The sequence below is a fragment of the Theropithecus gelada genome, chromosome 7a, assembly GCF_003255815.1.
Source record: "Theropithecus gelada isolate Dixy chromosome 7a, Tgel_1.0, whole genome shotgun sequence".
Taxonomy (NCBI): Eukaryota; Metazoa; Chordata; class Mammalia; order Primates; family Cercopithecidae; genus Theropithecus; species Theropithecus gelada.
The window spans coordinates 45,445,612-45,454,784 of record NC_037674.1 but is presented as its reverse complement, the minus strand read 5'-3'; the positions used below and the strand labels follow the sequence as shown (position 1 = coordinate 45,454,784).

General features: G+C 48.5%; 1 pseudogene; it reads left to right on the top strand.

The window, feature by feature from the left end:
- The first annotated feature begins 954 nt into the window (after positions 1-954).
- On the top strand, positions 955-1,719 carry LOC112628076 (annotated as a pseudogene).
- The last annotated feature ends 7,454 nt before the right edge of the window (positions 1,720-9,173 follow it).

Here is a 9,173-nt window from a genome sequence, read left to right as displayed (position 1 = left end):
TTTTGAAACAATTTCTGCCCTCAAGTTATATGCCCTGTCCGGAGAGAATAGCTTCCCCAAGTGTGCATCTTATTGCATCAAGAAGGATTTCCTTGAGAAGCTCTAAGGAGAACTCCTCAGATCTCTGTCACAGGGCTGGCTGGAGATGCCGGCACCCAGATCCCTCCACGAGTGCTTGGTTGTGACTCCATGGACTCCATGGGGACATGAGCATGGTCCCCTTTAACCTCTTTGCCTTCCAAACTGTAAATATTAAGGAATATATCTTCCTTATTATATTTGGTCTCTTTTTTTTACTGATCATACTTGTATCAGTGAGGACTCATTCTACTTCGGTTAACTTGTAATCTGACCCAAATGTGTTTAAACATAAAAGAAAATTTATTAGTTCCTATTACTAAAAGATCAAAGGGTAGGGCCAGCTTCAGGCAAGGCTGGATCAGGGGTTCTGTGCTGTCTCCAGTATATGACCTCTCTCCAGTCCTCAGCTTTAATCTCAAGCTCAAGGTACCATCCAAGGCTCCTTTCATAAGCCTGAAGGTTCAAGTCTAGCAGGGAGACTTGAGCCTGCTTTCCACAAAAGTCCTGACCTTCATTCTGATTGTACCAGCCTCTGGTAACATGCCCACCCCTGAACTAATTGCTGTGGCCTTGGAAATGAGAAGTGATGACTGGCTTAGGTCAGGGTCACGTGCTCTACCTCCAGAACCCCCATCCAAGCCACCTGGGCTAAGAGAGGGCTTGACCCCAAGTCCAATCAGGAACTGTTGTTAGATAATGAATAAATGAATGTGAGGGAGGGGTAAGCAATAACTGTGTGCTAACTACTGATTCACAAGACATCTAGCTCAAAACAGTGAGTGACCAGGGAATCTTTAAAACTTCTCACTAAGGAAGGAAAACTAGGCCCTTGCTCGGTCACCACGCAGGATCTGCAAGCTGCGAACCCGTGAGTTTCGGCACCCACTTGAACTTTCACAATCAGAGATGGCAGCGGTGAAGGCATCAACATTGAAAGCTGCCAGGCCTTGGTATTCTCATCCAGTATATGCGAGATGCTGGCAACATTATCATCAAGCAATGGCTTGGATGCAAAGCCACCACAAAGGCCTACAGGAAGGCCGTGAAATCCTGTTTCAGTCTTCCATGGTACTTCCCTCCTGCACTTCTTCCCCAAAGCTGCTACGCTAACTAGGCTGCGTATCCTTCGTCCTTCTATGGCCATCATGTGGCCTAGCAGGACTCCCCCTGCAGTTCTTTACATTTCAGAGGGTCTGGGCAGCATCCACATGACAGCAGTAGAGTCCAGGCATCCACAAGAGAAGACCAAGCTTTGTCCAAAGAGGAAGAGATGGAGATTGAGTTAGATGCAGAGGTAGAATGTGACCTGAGCAATATGGAAATCACCAAAGAGCTCCGCCGGTACTCTGCAGAGACCGAGAGGTACAGAGAAGAACGATGGCGGTGACAGCAGCTGGATGCAGAGTGCCTGAACAGCTACGTGAATGCTGACCATGACCTGTACTGCAACACCTGCTGGTCGGTAGAGACCCCAACTGAGAGGCCTAGTGAGCAGTGTCCCAGGCCGAGATGAAGCGTTTGTATAGGGACAGCGCCACCAAGATCCAGGCCATGGAGGCTGCAGTGCAGTTGAGCTTTGACAAGCACTGTGACCAAAAGCAGCCCAAGTACTGGCCGGTCATCCCCCTGAAGTTCTGAGCTCAGGGTACAGGGCCTCCAGCCTCTCCCTCTTCCTTTTGGGTACATGTTCTTCCTCTTTCCTTCTATACATTTCTCAGGGAAAGGGGACTTTGTACTGAGGTACAGGCATGTTCACCACAGTCCCAGTGGGCCTGTCATGGGGTGGATGCACTATGCCAGCCACTTGGAGGTCGGCAGACATGTTCTGTTGCCGACATGATAAATTTTCTCCTGACATAAAATGATAATTTTGTATATATTATACAGTTTTTTTTTTTTAACGTTGTCAGTAACAGTTCATTAAGGTTCTTGCCTAGAAAAACAAAACAAAACAAAACAAAACAAAACTTCTCACCAGAATGTCAGGAATGTAGACAAAGGGGCAAATACCCAGCAATCTTACCTGCCTACCCCAAAAACCCTCCATTAGAGGCCTACTTGGAAAAGAAGAAGGGGCTTCACATCTAGGCTTCCATCTGGGCTGTCCGTGTGTCTGATCCACCAGAAACAAGCCCAGCCACTCCTCTCTGCCTCTTAAGAGTTGTCCTTTGAAGCAGAAATCTTATTACCTCTCTCCATCACAGCACTCCTCATCTTTTGCACCATCTGTCTACAACCAAGTCAGAAACTACAGATTACAGAAGACGGAAAGGCAGGGTCAGGTGAGCAATGCATTGTGGGAAGTGTCCTTCTCACCAGCCGGCTGGAGCTGGAGAAAAGGGAGAAACTATGACAACCAGAGCATGCTGGGAAGACACCCTTGCCCCACAGCAGCTTAGTGTCAGAGGCTCAGGTGGTGGTTAAGGCCCCCAAGTCAGCACAGACCAGACAAAGCGGGAGCCAGAGGCTAATTGGGAGCCCTCACACCTGCCCCAAGCTGCAGACCTGAGAAGAGCATGTGCCCATCTTTCCAGGGAGCTCAATAAAAGAGGATACACCATTCACTTGAAAAAGGAGCAGAAAGTCTTAGGGAGATAATATATATTTCATTTCAAAATGAAGCAACAAGGTAATATAAAAAGGGAGATAGGTGAGAAATGGGAGAATTACAAAGTAACTAAAATCTTAATATTTAAATTAAAAACCACTTTGGAAGTAAGTAATAAAAAATAGACTTGATGACCCAGAAAAACAAATCAGCAAGGTAGAGAAAAAATTGGCCACCTCTCTTGGGATACAAAGGGAAAGGAGAAAGGGGTGATAATTATGAGAAAAAAGATGAGAGACAGGAAAAAGAGTTGAGATAAAAATGCTGGAACTTATTTCTTGAGCAGACTGGTGAAACAGACAAATCTCTGGCAAGGCTAATCAAAAAGAAAGAGAGTGGCATGATGGTGAAAAGGACATGGGGGATGTATCCGGAGACACAGCGGTCCTCAGTGCATGAAGAGAGTCAGGGAACTCCGTGAGCTGAATTGTGACTACATTTTCCTCAGTCCAGCTTCACCTACTTTGGGATTGCTATCTGTTCCAAGACATCAATCTGAATCTGGCACTTGGTACCTGCAAGGCTCAGTTTTTAGTTTTGTTGTGAATTTTATCTTTATCTGCAACTTCGTGGAGATGTAGTGAGATGTTGAGAGTGGCTGCGTTGGCTGGGGTGGGGGTTCTAAAGCCTGATACAAGGTACCAGGAGTCAGGGAATTGGGGCACTGTGAGGACACTGGGTGGACTTATTGGGCCAAAGGGAGTGAGCAGGCTGCAAAGACAACTGTCCTGATTTTGCCAAGGGCAGGCAGCACCACCAGCCAATTAAGAGAAACAGCCCATGAAGAAATGGTTTTGTTCAGCGGAGTAGCACATTCAGGACAACCCTGGAAAATAAAGATTTATCACCCCAGAAACCCCCACAGTTCTGATGAGGTTGGGTTCAGCCAGCAGATGCGTCCACCCAGTTAGGGAGAGGTGGAGGATGGCTGCTACTGGAGGGGCCGCCCAGCTGGTCTGCAGTGGCTTGGGAGCTTGGGCTTCTGCACATTCCCCATCCCTCCCCCGCCTGGGCGTCACCCAGAGCTCGGCCTTGCATGGCCCTTCCAAGGAAGCTTGCTGAGTGCTGGAGTTCAGCACCACCTCCCCAGCCGCCTCCCACACCCACCCACACATCTGCTGGAGAGGGGCAGAGAGCACTGATTTTGGAGTCAGAAGTCTTAAAGTTCTGACCTTGACGTGCTTGGTGACTGTCAGCGTTCCTGGCATCTCAGGGTATCAGCCCCCGTGGAAGTGGCATCCCTGGGCCTGGCCCCAGCCCCCAGGAGCACTGTGACATCCGAATGAGACATCCAGTGGAAAAGCACTGTTGAAAGGATAAAGCTGTGTCCAGTAATCAAGACTGGGAAGATTCTAAGCACATTGAGAGTGAAAAGAGAGAACCTGAGGGAGAATATGTTGGAATGGGAGGGTAGTCCTGTCAGAAAGCTAGCATTCTGTTTCTAAGAAAAAAAAAAAAAAAAAGGTCTTTTGAGGCATCTCAGTAAGAAGGAAAGATTGCAGACCTGTACTTAAGTCTTCACTCTGACACCAGCTCTGGGACCACCCTCAAGCCCCTCTCTCTCTGCCTGACTCTACTCCGTGTGATGTGTGTCAGCTTTGAAGTGATTGCATACAAGACTTGAAAAGAAATTCGCAAAGTTTCATCTGTGTGTGTATATACATATACAATTTCATGTATATACTTTATAATTATATACAAACATATACAATTTCATATTTATACCATATACAAAATGTGCATGTGCGTGCACATGCACATACGTGTGTATATATATATACACATACATGTAAATACATGTAGTAAAGGAAAAAGGGACAATTTTCCAGCCGGCTGAAAATGGCGACCTATTGAAGGAGGTCAGAGTGAAATGGAAATACTCCTTTGGCTGTGCATTTGCGAACACAGCCTGTTTTCTGATTTATTTTATCAATCCTGAAGAATATTTCCTGTAGGCAAGAAGCAGCTCTGGGCTGTACACTTACTGGAGCCAGATGTCATAAAAGGAACCTGAATCCAAAGGCAGAAAATTCAGGATCAAATGACATTTGCTGTGTGTAGCAATTGTGTACCTGCTCGGGGCCTCGGTTTCCCCTTCTGCAAAATAGGGATGGATGAAAAGATTCCCATCCCCTATGTCTTAGTCTGGGCTGCTGTAACAAAGTGCCATAGAGTAGGTGGCTTATAAAATCAGCATTTATTTCTGACAGTGCTGGAGGCCAGATGTCCAAGATCGGGATGCTGGCATGGCAAGGTTCTGGCATGGCAGCTCTCTTCCGGGTTGCAGACTGCTGCGGTCACATGGCAGAAAGAGAACTACAGAGCCCTCTGTGGTCCCCTTTACAAAGGCACGAATCCCATTCTTGAGGGTCTCGCCCTCCTGACCTAATTATCTCCCGATGGCCCCGCCTCCCAATACCATCACAGTGAGATAAGGATTTCAGCATATGAATTTCAGGGGGATGCACACATGGAGTCCCCAACACCACATCACCATTCTATAACAAACAGGTCTAATGGGACAATTTGGAGGAAGGAAATCTTTTGTAAGAAAATAATAATCACTTTGTTTTTAGGTATACTGCATGCATATATTTAACTTTTCACAAGTCTATTAATGTGCTCATATGGACGTGAGCTCATCTTAGTTCTCACTTTTTCTCTTTTTGCTCAGCTCCTACCCTATGGGAGATCTTTAAGGACCTCTCTAGCTCTGGTGGTCCACGTTTCTGAAGCAGGAAAACGTCAAGGGAAAGGTAAACGGACAGGGAATGTGCAGGGGGCCACAGGGGTGCGTGAAGCTGGGATGGGGGCGTGCCAGGCTCCACGTGGAGGGATCCTCACACTTGCTCCAGGAGCAGAGAGAGTGGGCTTCTCCTCTGCCTCCCTGACTCTGAGAGTCTCCCTAGCTAATTCCAGGGCAGGTCCCAGCTCAGGTCTAGAAGCTGAGCCATATCTGAGCCAAATTCCCTGTCTTTCATGGAATCTGGGCATCAGAGAAACCACCAGAATCCTTTGACTCAGCCAGCGATACTTGCCTATATTGGTTGTTCAATCTCCCAATAAAACTCTCAAAGGAAAACTGTCCCTCCCCTCTTCCTGTAGGGAGTGGGGGCTGGTGTACTCCCAGAATTTCAGGCCAACTGGCCCATTTCCTTCCATCTTAGGCACCTCTGGAAGGTAGGATGTTCACATTCTCGCCCAATTCTTAGTCATCATTCAGTCAGGAACTACTTCATCCAGGGAAGAGAAAGCAAAAACAAGCACAGAAAGGTCAGTCTCGATGAGCAAGCAATTCACAGAAGTCACAGGAGTGGCCAAGAAACACGAAAAAAATACTTACAACTACAGTAAAAAGCAAACAAGTGCAAAGTAAAACAACAATGATATGGCCTTGACAAAGATGAAAAGGCAGGAAGAGAAGGAGGATGTCATGTTCTGTGTCAACAAGGCTGTAGGGAAGTGGGCGCTCCCTGGGCACCCTGAGGATTTGCTGTGATGAAGCCATGCACGCCTTTGGGGAAGCTCCCTGTCACTGATCTCTCTCTCTCTCTCTGCAGCCCAGACTCAGAGAGTCAGTTTTCACTCACAGTAAGATCCAGCCAGGCCTGGGACCAGAATTTGCCCAATGGAGGCTCACTTTTCCTGGCCAATTCCTACTCACACAGCTCCTTGTAGCCAGTCCAGTCACCTCATGTGGTCTCAGAAGCTTTCTGAGGGCCTTCACTGGAGATGTGGGCCTGAAGCCGGCTGCCATGGCACCAGCCCTGCCCAGGCCTGCCATCCCAGGGTGCTGCTGGCCTGCCGAGCCTGGTCAGCCTCTCCACACTGCTCCCCACGTCTGCGTGTAGCCTCACAAGAAGGCCACCCCTCCCCTCTACCTTCCCACCAGATAGAAGCAGCCACCGATATAAACTTGAGGACAGAGGTGATGCATGAACACGTATTTCTGAGAAGGAGGCCTGGAAACAGCCTCTTGCTCATACCCGGCTCAGATGTGTGCTTAATTCACCTTTTCTCTCTCTCTTTTCTTGCAGAGAGAAAGAGTGGTGTAGCCAAAGGGAGGGAACTCAGGATCAGGTCTTATTCTACCCCAGCTGTAGTGTCTCTGCTTTCTCGATCCAGGTGAGTGAGTGCAGGTGAGAAGGAGACAGGCTGCCCCAGCCCATTCTCTGGCTTTGTGGATCCCTCCCATTCAATTCTTCAGACCCTTCAGAGCTGACCTGCGCCCTTGGTCTGGATGCTATAGGAGTAGCTCATAGGGATTCAAAGTGATCCTGTTGGGGTTGCCTGCAGGAGCAATTTCAGGTGGGAAGAAATCAGCTGTGAGTTCATTTCTGCGTGCAGGGTGGAAGTTAGGGGATATAGGACAGGCACCACCTCAGGGAGCCCTAGACTGGCTTTATACAGACCCGTAAGCCTCCACAGATTCCTTCGAGGCTGGGGTATTGAGGGCCTTGGATTCCAAGTTCCTCTCACTCACCACCAAGGCAGGCTGAAAAGCAGATGGTTGAGGCCAGGCCTAGGAGTCAAGAAGGAATAGGTTAGGTCAGGAATGAGGGATGCCAGGGCCGGGGGTCAAGGCAGGACAGACACCCCAACACCAAGGAAGCCATCAGGGCAGCAGCACAGAGCTCCAGCCACGGGCAGAACCTGATGCTGAAGTCATTCCTGCCTCAGCCAGGAAGCATCTCACATCTTCCCTGTCCCCAGGCTGGGGACTGCCTATAACTGCCTGCTTGGAGGAAGTAAGCCACAGCAAAAAGTTGTTGAAAATACTAGCAGCTACATGTATGAAGCATCTACTGTGTGCTGTCTCTGCACTAGACATTTTATGTATGTTATCCCTTTTCATTTTAGTCTTGCAAACTACTCTGTGAGGTCTGAATATTGTCCCCATTTTACAGAGAGGCAATGAAAGCTAAAAGAGGTACAACAGCTTCCCTGGGGCTGTGTAGTTCTCCACAGCAGGACCTGGATGTGAATTTAGGCCAGCCTGGTTCCAGAGCCCAGAGCCCCGGCTCTTACAGCCTCCATGGGATAGAGATGGGACAGGGTCTCCATTCAGCCGATTCTCTTTCCCTCCCCTATTCTCAGCCCCTTTCTACCCAGGCATTTCCATCATACCATTGCTCCCATTGAAAGTTCACCTGCTGCCGGGCACGGTGGCTCACACCTGTAATCCCAGCACTTTGGGAGGCCGAGGTGGGCTGATCACCTGAGATTGGGAGTTCGAGACCAGCCTGACCAACATGGAGAAACCTCATCTCTACTAAAAATACAAAAAAAAAAAACCAAAAAACTGGGAGTGGTGGTGCATGCCTATAATCCTAGCTACTTGGGAGGCTGAGGCAGGAGAATCACTTGAACCCAGGAGGTGGAAGACGCAGTGAGTCGATATTGTGCCATTGCATTCCAGCCTGGGCAACAAGAGTGAAACTGTAAGACTCCGTCTCAAAAAAAAAAAGAAAGTTCACCTGCTCAACTCCATGCTCCCATTGGCAGCAGTTCGCCAACTAGACTGAAAACTACCTTCTTCCAACTCTTCTCACGACAATGCTGTGCGGGAGCCAGCAGGCGTGTTTCCCCATTACACAGGTGCAGAAACTGGGGTTCAGGGAAACGAAATAACTGGCCACCAGTACCCTGTCATCAGGACAGGACTTCAAAGCCAGGCCCCTAAGTCCAGCATCCCTCTAGGCCTCTTCACAGCACTGCCTGTGAATTGAGACGCATCTGTGCCTCTAACAGATCTTTAAACTTCTTCTGTAGCTCACCATGTCCAGCATGCCAAGGACTGCCTGCAGAAGAGGGCTGTATTGCCAAGGCCTCTCAAGATTCTGGGGCCCCGCTGGGGGTCCTCCTCAGCAGCTAGGGGACATCTTGCCCACCTTCTTCAGTACCCCAGGCAGTGAGGATGCTGTACAGGTTCAGGAGACCACAGAGCTAGCAGTGTGTGGGCTGTGTTGCATCCCTGAGTGGTGTGTATTTCTTTAGGTCTCCGCTTGGGAGGGCCCCTCTGATTGGAAGGCTCAGTGAGGAGCTCTCTGTCTGCTGAGGCTGAACCAGGCAGGCCCCCAGTGGTACTGAGCAAGGGCGACTGTCCCAGAGAAAATGTGATACAGAAACCACAGAGAGGACTCTCCTAAGAAATGCCACAAGCCATCTGGTGGGACATTCATTCCTTTCCAAGAATTTGGCTTCTGTTCTCTAATGTTTTTCATCTTAGGAGTCAGGTAGAACAGGTTAACTTGATTACTTGTTTGCTTCAAGCTTTGACAAATGAGAAATAAATAAGGTCCAAATAAATAAAATAATATTTGTTTTATAATATTGAGGTGTCAATAATATTGAAGTTCAAATAAATAAAATAATATTCATTAGGAAAGAGCTGGAGGGACCGCAGAGTCTCCTGACACCCAGGACGGGCCCCTCCTGCTCACATGGTGACCCACCACTCTCCCTCAGTCTGGTTACTTATTAG